Here is a 10,548-nt window from a genome sequence, read left to right as displayed (position 1 = left end):
AATCAAACATTGGAATATAAACTCATCCAAGGTCCACCTTTTTTATCAAAGGATGAGAAAATATTTTTAGCCAAATATAAATCGGATGGCGCTGTGGTGTGACATTTAGCCATACGGAGTTCCCACCTTGTCCATGTGAGCTTTCTGGTTTCTTTACACAATCCAAACACATGCTGTGCATGTTAATGGCTTCTCAAAATTACCCTAGTTAAGGGTAAATTACTTTAGTAATAGAGATGATGCAGTAGAGGAGTTATTTTCTCGAATGTAAATGTTTAGTACACTAGAACTACAGCAGGGGGGACGGCAGAAAAAAAGGATGAGAATTGATTTTGTAATTTGACAAAATAAACTTCTGGTTGTATGATGCCCAATAAACAATGCCTTCTCTGTAGTCCATGTCTGAATCTTGATCCAGAGTTTTTTTTTTCTTTTTTGTTCTGGTGGTGATGTTTAGGTTTGAAGATAATATTGCCTGCAATAAAAAGAAGAAAACCTAAGTGACTTTTTACAGTGTATACTGTATATGTACATGGGAAGTGGACATTAAATGAGGAGAGACTCATGGAAATACAGATGGATGGGGGCAGTATGCAGGGAATGAGCAGACAAAGCCAGCAATCCAATGAATGTTTGATGTTCTGGCTTCGACTCCTGTGGCAGTGAGACAGGAATTTCAATTATCCTTGAGGCTAGTTCCCTGTGACAAAAGACTTGTTCAGTCCGGCAGATTATAAATGCACTATATTGAAAGGCTAGCAGATTCTTTTTTGACTGACTCATACAGTTTAAACTGACACATATGACACATATGACACTACTGTATAACCAGCACTGTGTTTGCTTGGTACTGATTTCTACTTAAATGGTAGCAGATGGCGAATTTGACAGACTCTTGGTTAATGGAAATTTCCATGTAATGTACAGTAAATGTCTGTTTCCCATTGTGGGTTTGACACACATGGGTTAAAAATTTTATTAATTTTGATGGGTAGTTTAGAATGCGTTCACACAGTAGGGACAGACCATAGCAACAAATGGAAAAACTAAAAGGAAATTCAGCAAATTCAGGACAAGGGTGTCTGCCATCTTTGAGGTTTAAACATGAAGATTGACTTTTTTATTATTCTTTGTACTCAGATGCCTTACTCTTTAAAGATAAAAGCAATGTGGCTATTCCAAATTGTGTGGGTATAAGAAAAATTGACTGGCGAAATCTTTGCAAATTCTGCAACTTTGAGTTGGTGATAAGATATTATTCTTACTCCAGCATTTTTTTCTGAACTATTCTGGATTGGTGGCAACCAAGCTGTCATCAAAACCTGGGATTTTTTGTCAAATGTTTTCCAGAAATTAAAAAGTCCTACATCTTTGGATTACTGTGCAAAAATGACAGCCTCTATTTCCTAACATTGTACCCGTGAGTTAGCTTGCCAGTTTATCTTTCCTATTACAAAAATGTAACGATCACACATACCTGTAGGTTAATCTTTAAACTGTAACTCAATAACCTTGGAAAGAGCACAATGTGCAAAATTTACAAATGAGAAGCCATTTTGGTCATCTAGCTTGTTTTTTTGGTAACTGATATGATGATATGATCTCAACTGATAAATAAAAAATTCCAAGGTATGAGCTTCAGTAACATTGTTTGACAATTTAGGATGTAGATGGTGCTACATACATAAATCATAAGCATGTATATACAGTTTTCCATAATGAACTACAATAAGTATTTGACCTGAGCAGGACTCTTTGAAAGTCCCTCTTAAATAAGCAAAGGAAGAAATCTTTCAAAGTCATATTTAAAAAAACATATATGAAATAACCCCTAATCTAAGCACCTTTCAACTGACAATCCTCTGCTTTGAGAACCAGGAATCACTATCATTGTAATGATTGGGATGATATTAGTCCAATAAAAGCGGGTTTCTTATAATCAGTGATCAAACATTAAATAGTGCTTATTTGGAGTAATGTTAGAGAAGGGATTTAAGATAGAATTATTCAAATTAAATGATTTGTTAGGACTTTGTTGCCAATTTTCAATGATAATTTATTTTCTGCATGTCCTGATTAGAGAATTACAAATGAGAATATAGCTTTTATTTTACATAATAATGCAGATTAAATAAAATGCTGTATAGGAGAGGTTACAGAAGATAACATTTGGCATGTCCCTTATGTACAGGTGAATGCTGATATTAATCTGTTTTTTCTGTAGAACATCAGGGATTTGAGAGCACCTCGGGCCACGCAGTTTAAGGCCCTGAAACATCTTTCTGTGTTACTGCATTTCTCTCTCTGTCTCTCTCTTTTTTGTTTTGCTGGCTCTGTTCAGCAAGATTGTCACTTTTTAGAGTTTCAAGTTCCAAATTATGTCATATGTGGCATGATTCAAATTCTACCAACCAAACCCTTACATACTAGGTTCAATATAACTAATCAGAAATTAAGTTTCTGAACACAAAGCAACAAAATATTAGGTATAAAGCATTAATGATCATAGAAAGTAATAATAATGAAAGTATATGTAAAGAGATTTAGATTAAAGAGTAAGAAAAAATAGCTGATATAAATCATTCTCAAATCTAAATCAATTGTATTATATTTATAATTATATTTATAACTTCCCTCAGTATTAAAAGGTATATATCTAACAATGTAAGTTGAACTACCATGATTTTTAGATAATGCCTGTGGTGGAAGCAACTTGTCAAAGAAGTTATCAGTCCAATGAAACACCCAGAATCATTATTAGTCAGAAAGTATTAACAAATTGTAGAACAAAATTAAAACAAGTAAAAAAATATATCCATACAGTATATGAGTTCTTATGTCTTGGACGTCTTGAGTTGACATAAAGATTATTTAGAAAGTGGCATGCTCTGCCAGTAACCAAACCCAGTACTGGGTACACTGTTGTTGTGGGATTACTATGCAAAACCACTTATGCGGAACCCAGCAGATAATATTTCATATACATAATTTCAGTGTCACTAACAATTAAGCTCAAATGCCCTTTTGGAAGAACACTATAGAAGGAAAATAGATGCTCCTTGTGGTGATGTACTGTAGATAATTCCTGCAAACCTCATCTTTAGAACCATCTACAAAAAACACTAAAAATGAAAAGGACACTGGACCATTCTTCTGATATTTACAACAGTTACAGTATTTGCATTTCTGTTTTTTGTTTCAAACTGACATCACATGTCATTACATGTAGCCTTACTGACATCTACCTTTGTCCAGCTACAGTAAATGACACCCCAATAGATACTGTACATCTTTTCTCGGCTAGGTTTACTGTCGAGTGGGATCTGGGATGCAAAAAAGTGATTGCTTAATGTAACCCTGAATGCAATCCTAAATAGAATGATGGGCTACAGCTTCTGTACTGTATGTATCCCGTATTCTTTTTTGAGTCTCTCTCAGAAAGAGAAAAATAAAGAAAAAATCTGTCAAAAGCAAGCCTAAGATGCAAAACAGCAAAGTTCGGTTCACATAACGGTCAAGGAGTTAAAAGACAAAGGAGGATAACTGGCATTTAGACTGGCCATGGTTAATAACTGATCTCATGTTATTGATTAAAATGCTGTCTCGACCCTTTTCTGGAGAAGGGCTTGTGGTCCTGTTTTCAAAGTGAATGATCCAATGCTCACTCTGATTTCTTATTTGCCTCCTATGAACAAGCATTGAGCTATTTTCTACCCTTATCTGTTTATCTCCATAATCACATTCATATCAGCTCAATGACTTTCCCCATAGCCATGGTAAAATGTTTTCTCATGTAATAGCAGGTGTTCATAAGAATGAAATAGATTCCTACAGTAGATTACCATCACGTAATATAAGTGTAAAATATACATTTTACGATGGATCTAAATGGAAAGCTCAAAGAAATGGTTTATTTTATATCCTCATTATTTCTAACAAAACTGTAAAACAGTACTAAAGATTGCCTTTCTGATGCACTCTAATTCTACTGCTGTAGTGTTTAAACTGTTAAATTAGGAAAACCAGAACTAATTTAAATGGGACTGTTAAGAATCAATTACACCTGCTGTACTAGAAATCTTTAAGGCCATGAAAATTAAAAAGAAAGGAAAATAAATTACAATGCAGAATCCCATGCCTCCAGTCCATGATCAGTGTTTATCAGAGATGGTATTCTGGAGGTATCCCACACAAACGGAGTTTGGAATGTTTGTATTCTTTTTTCATTTGTATTCTGTGTTGTCTTTGACGTCAGTCTTTGATAATTGGTCATTGTCATACAACTTGAACACAATTTTATTGGCCTGAATGGAGGCAAAATAATTCATTTTCAAGACCTATTTAAAAAGAATGAACGTTTTGGAGCACCATTTGTTTTTGTAATCTACTATTCCTGGACTATATTGCTAATGCCTATTCACTCTAGACACTTCATCCTACATAGACGTTCGTCCACTGTGAGGCATGCAGGCATGAGAAGGGGGAATTCAGAGATGACAACATGGTAAGACATTAGAAATCAAGGTGCATCTGTAGGAGGTGCTTATTCAGAATCCTCAAAGGACAAGCTACTGCATGAGATCTTCGGGTCATTGAGCTACTAGCATCCAAGATAAGCCAAACACTCTGTTTGAAACAAGCTACTGCATGATATCTCTGTAGATCAATTAACTACTAGCAACCGAAAAAACAAGATGAGCCAAAGGGCTTCTTCTTGTAGGTACAGTATATCCCCACACGTTCTTAATCGCACATGGTGCAGAAACCTGGATTTACGTGTGATATAACTGGTCTTTTAAATACATTTTATATTTCTCTGCAGTGACCTTTCAAGAATGCTTGGACTGGTATGGCTTAGAGTGTTACTGCAGGTCTTGAAACACTTGCTTATTTATAAGCAGTTTAAAAGTGTGTGCCAGATGACATATTCAAAAGGCAATATGGGATTTGATAACATGTGAAAACTCAGATCTTGTATGTGGTATTTAACATTTCTTTAGCAACCATACTTTTTGGCAGTATTGTATATCATTTATTCAGTACCAGCTACTGTGCTTTTAAATGTCTTGCTGTGACAGATGTCATTAGTTTGGGACACATCATACTAAAGGTTATTATTTGCACTAGATGCTGGATGCATTGGTATATAGAAATGTGGGAGAACTGAGCTCAAGGGATCACTGCAGGACTGCTTTGATAAGGGAGCAGTCATATCGCTTGCAGCATCATCGTTGTTTCTTATATTCCAGCCGTAAAACTGTCAAAAGCCTTCCTTCCTCTTTTTTGATCTGACAGTGGCTGAGCCGCTTTGTCTCCAACGGCTTTTGTTCAGACATGCTTCAGGCTAAAAAAAATTCTTGTCTCAGCCTGGCCAAATCTTAGAATTCACAGCAGTTGCTACCTAAAACGTTTGAATTTTGTTTTCTGTGTTATTTTTTAATCCGCTTCACAGCAAACTGAATTTTTACTCATTTCGACTAAAGCACAAACAGTGAGAGAGAAGTCGCACTCAGGACTTTTCAAGGTTGTGTAAAAGGTGATAGATGGGCATTATCTGTGATTTTTTTTTTTACATTATGTTGAGATTTAATATATGAAGAAATTACCATATATTGATTCCAAAACTGGCTAGAGGCCATTAAACACAAGGACAGTGTTCAGCCTAGAGAAACTACAGGCAATTAAATTCAGCTGTGCTTTTCTGAAATGGCTGAAGGAAGTTTCTAAGCACCTTCTGAAAAACTGGCATGGCTGCATCTTCACCAGTCTGAGATGCTGCCTCAGATGCCTTATTTTTTGTGCTTTCCAACTCTGCTTGCATTCTTCTCAGACGTTCTACTGTATGTTCTGTATGGACAGGAATTGGAAATACAGCCAAAATTTCAGAAAAAAACCCCACAATAAATCATGAGCAACACAGTGGCAAAGAGGCTAGCATTGGTGCACGTCTTGATTATATGACCTATCATTTACCCATCCATTTTCTATCCACTTCCTCCAAGACAGGATCGTGGGGAAGCTGAAGCCTGACCCAGCAAGCAATGGGGGCAGGTCAGGATACACCCTGCATGGAACACAGGTCCGTTGCAGGACAGACACAAACAAACACATGCACACTCTCACTCTCACACCTAGGGCCACTTTTTCCCAGAAGCTAATAACATACAGGTACCAGTAGGCCTTTGGACTTCGGGAGAAAACCCATGTGAATACAGGGAGAATATACAAACTCCACTCAGATAGCACCCCAGATCTGGAACTGAACCTAGGGCCATAGCGCTGGGAGACAGTAGTGTTAAGCACTCTGTCACCATGCTGCTGAAGCAGAATCAGCATGATTAAAATAAAGGTAAACAATTAATCATTTTTCACCTTTTCTATACTGCCTTACCATTCATGCATTAAACCTTCCATGTGAAACATGATGTCATACAAAGGGTCTCCAGCCCTGGACCCAGAGAGCCCTAGCCTAGTGTATTTGTAAGGGTAACCAATGAGTGATCAATTTCTTAAGACCTGAAACAATTTCGTTGAAATAAATCAAGCAGGTGAGTTTGGAGATTTAGTTTAGAAGATTAAATGTAAGATAAAAGCTCAGTCCCAATGTCCTAGAATTTCCTCAAAATACTCCAATTGGCATATTATTTACAAGTGTTCCTTGACTTTAGAAATTGTAGATTGTAATTTAAAATAATCTTTGAAATGTTCTGGATCATGGTTCTCCAAAACCAGGATCGGAGACCCCTGTGTTAGTAATCTGTTCAGAGACATTAGTAAATTCATTAAAGGAAAGTGAACTCGATCTTTCTTCCACAGTCCTGACCCGTGTGTCCACTCATCTCTTTATACTGAACAATTAGCTTACTTTTACAGTACATGACCTGTAATAGACAATTGCTTTGAAGTCTTCACATTAGAAAGAACTGAATTAGCTGTTTTTCAGTAAGCTTAGAGGTTTTTTTTGCAAGGAATGAAGGGGTTTGCAAAATAATTATCTTTACATCACCACTCGATCATTGATCAGGGACAGAAAAATTGTGCTTGGAGGCAATAATAAAGCTTTGTGCTCCTTATTGATGTTCTCAATGAAACAATGTACCTAAATGCACAGCATTTTAAAAGAACAGGGCCATAAACTGTTTACATCACTTTAGCCAGACCTTAAAGGTCTATTTTTATTCATGTGAAGTCATCACCTTGATTTGAGTGTGCAATGCTGAGTCCATTTCACAATGTTGTCAATGACTGTTGGCTGTTAACATACAATATTTACTGTGCCTCAGGGTAGAGTTCAGAGGTGAAAAAGTACAGTACATTATAAATATAGTAGTTTGAATAGGTACTGTAGCTGTGTCAGCATATATAGGCTGCAAAGGAAAAAGTAAAGGTTTATTCCACACTGAAATGAGAAGAAAAGAAGCACAAAATTGTGGCTGTGGAGCCATCTTTGGATGTCACATCTTTTCTTTTCAGTGTAGAATAAACCTTCACTTGTTCTGTTATAAATATAAACCAACTAAACCTAAATTTCCATAAGGCTAAAGGAAAAAGTTCAGAATAAAGACAATCTGGTCAAGATTAATACCTGTAAATCCAATTTACAGTGTTCGCACCTTCAAAAATGACACCATATTCATTAAAATGACAGTTGGGTTCAAATGTTACAGTAAATGTAAAATGTTGGAATTTCTAAGGAAGATTATATATTTAATAAACTATAAATTATAATATTAATCAACAATCTGGAAATATTTGTCTTTAATACCTATTTAAGAGTAACCACTTATACATTTTTGGTCTATCATTTTCCAGAATTGTTTAACAGTTGAAGGATTGTTTTTATACACCTTTTATATAACACCGTGATAATCTAAAACACCATTGTAATTGTAACACTTGTAATCTTATTTGTGTACATTTCTATGGTGACTCAAAGCACCGATGACCTTGCATCTTTAAGAAGTTTGCGATTAAAATGCTTCTTTTGTTAACAACGTCCTTGTAATTCTGACATAAAATGCGCGGACTGCCGGCAGCTAAAGATTATTAAAGAAAACATTTGTTTAAGGGAAAGGTGAGAATGGAAAGTCATCCAGGTGCTGAACAAGAGGGGCTGAGGGATTCTTTACCCAGTCTCCTGAAAAGGGGTATCCATTCCCATTTGCCTACACAGTCATGTAATAGTAACACAAATGAAATACTTTATATTTATATATCATTTCATGGCTATGGAAACTGGATGTTTTTAGGCCTTCTACTTGTTTTTCAGAAACAACACGACTGCAGTCTTTTCATTTCTTATTGTGAGTAAGCACTTACATGGCTACAGAATTGGGTGTTTTTAAGTCTTTGATTCGTTTTTCAGAAATGGCAGAACTGCAAACGTTCCCTTTTCCTGACTTGTTTCAATTTAGGGTCTTCAGCAAGGGGTCCTAGATTATACCCATGTTCCAGATAGCCCAGGCATGAGCACTACAAGCTCAGAGACGTGTGCAAGCTGCAGCGGCGCTGAAAAATCACCAGCAGCCGAAGAGCTGTTATCTTTTTATGTTTTATCTTTTGGCAGTGTTTTATTCCCCTCTGTTTTTAGTTATAGATGAAAATAAGCCAATAGACATAGGCCATATCCCTATTAATTTCCTTTATAATTTCTTTCCCTTATGAATAATTTGAATGAAAGAGTTGCTTCATGAATTGCATTTTATTTTGCTTGTAAATGAGATTCCAAAAAATAGGCAGGCATTTCACTCCTCATCCTGGTCAGAAAACAAACATCCACTGGTGTAGAGAATCCTGTATGTATTGTCTAATAAGTTGATTATTGATTTTTAGTCACATACAGTATATGGAATTATTAGTAATTGTGTATTTTACGACCCCAAGTGTCTAAGGGTAAAGGGGTGTAACATTAAGGATAATTATTTTGGAAGCAGGTGGTTTCTGGTGTGGGACTAGGAAGCTCGATAACAAAGGTGGGTGCAAAAGACACACACACTAGGATGTAACAGTGTATAAATATTAATCAGAAAACAGATCACATTCTAGACCTCCCCACAGACAGCACAGTGAAACACAATGCATTTGTTAGTGCTCCATTTGTGCCATTGAAAGTGTTGTTAAATTCCTGAGATATTATGACGTCTTTTTTCGGGATGTGATGCCACCCTATAATGGTGCAGGAGAACCAAATCTATTTAGCTCGTTCATGCTGCATTTGTGCCTGTTTGCGTCATAGAAAGTAGCTTCCAAACTGTTTTGTTTCCTGAAATATAGTGCCTTATTTGTTGAGTAATCAAGTAACTACGATCAATGGTAATCTGCCTACAAGTAACTTTACTGCTCACAACACATCTGAATAGTTAATCTACTTAATTATTGAATATGAATATGAACTTAATACTGAAACGAACGCCTGCAGTTTGCTTTCTCAATCTGTCCAGGGGGTGCGGTGAACGTTTTGCATTTCAATAGCATTATTGTTTGTGTATTTGTGTGAATATTAAAACTAAATCTGCCTCCGATATCTTTATGTAACCACAAGAGTTGCTGTATTAGCCTTAAAAAAAAGGAACATTAAAAAACACTTGCATTTTTGCATTTTCTAAAAATGATTTTACTAGCATAGCATGTCATAATGCTTCGAAGCTGTCGGATATTTTTAAAAATGAACAAGTAATCTAAAGAGTTATTTTATTGAAATAAATCAAGCAGGTGAAGTTGGAGATTATTTAGTTTAGAAGATTACATGTAAGATAAAAGGTCAATCCTAATGTACCAGAAGATACAGACATTGACACAGTTGTGGCCTGCGTATCCATCTCTTTATACTGAAAAATGATCTTACTTTTACATGACCCATAATAGACAGATGCTTTGAAGTCTTCTCATTAGAAAAAGCTGGTCAGTGTTGATTTATGTCATACTGACTTAGCAGTTGATTGTATTTCTCAGGGGGCTCATAGGGCTTTTTTTCAAGAAATGAAGGGCTTGTGAAAGCATCATCTTTACACCACTACTTGATCAGAGATCAGATGGAAAAATTGTGGTTGGAGGTAATAAAAACCTCCAAGGTTGCAAAAACCAAACACAGTAGGTTTAAGGTTTTAGTATGTTTGTGCTCCTTACTAACATTCTTGATGAGACAATGCACCTAACTGCACAGCAGATTAAAAGAATAGGACCATAAACTGCTTACATCACTTTAGTCGGACCTAAAAGGTTTATTTTTACTCATGTGAAGTCATTGTCTTGAATGAGGGTGTGCGGTGCTGTGTCAATGTCCATTTCACAATGTTGTCAATAACTGCTGGCAATTAACATGTTTAACTCAGGGTACAGTTCAGGAGTAGAGAGGTAGATTATAATCAGAACCCAAATAAATCTACATTTTAGTAAGGCTAAAGGAAAAAGTTCAGAATAATGACACTATGGTCAAGATTTATACCTGTAAATCCAATTTACAGTGTTCACACCTTTGTAAATGGCACCATATTCATTAGAATGACAGTTTGCATTTAAACTTTAAAGTAAAAGTAAAATGTTGGAATT

Source organism: Lepisosteus oculatus, chromosome 25 (assembly GCF_040954835.1).
Source record: "Lepisosteus oculatus isolate fLepOcu1 chromosome 25, fLepOcu1.hap2, whole genome shotgun sequence".
NCBI lineage: Eukaryota > Metazoa > Chordata > Actinopteri > Semionotiformes > Lepisosteidae > Lepisosteus > Lepisosteus oculatus.
This window is presented reverse-complemented; position numbering follows the sequence as displayed.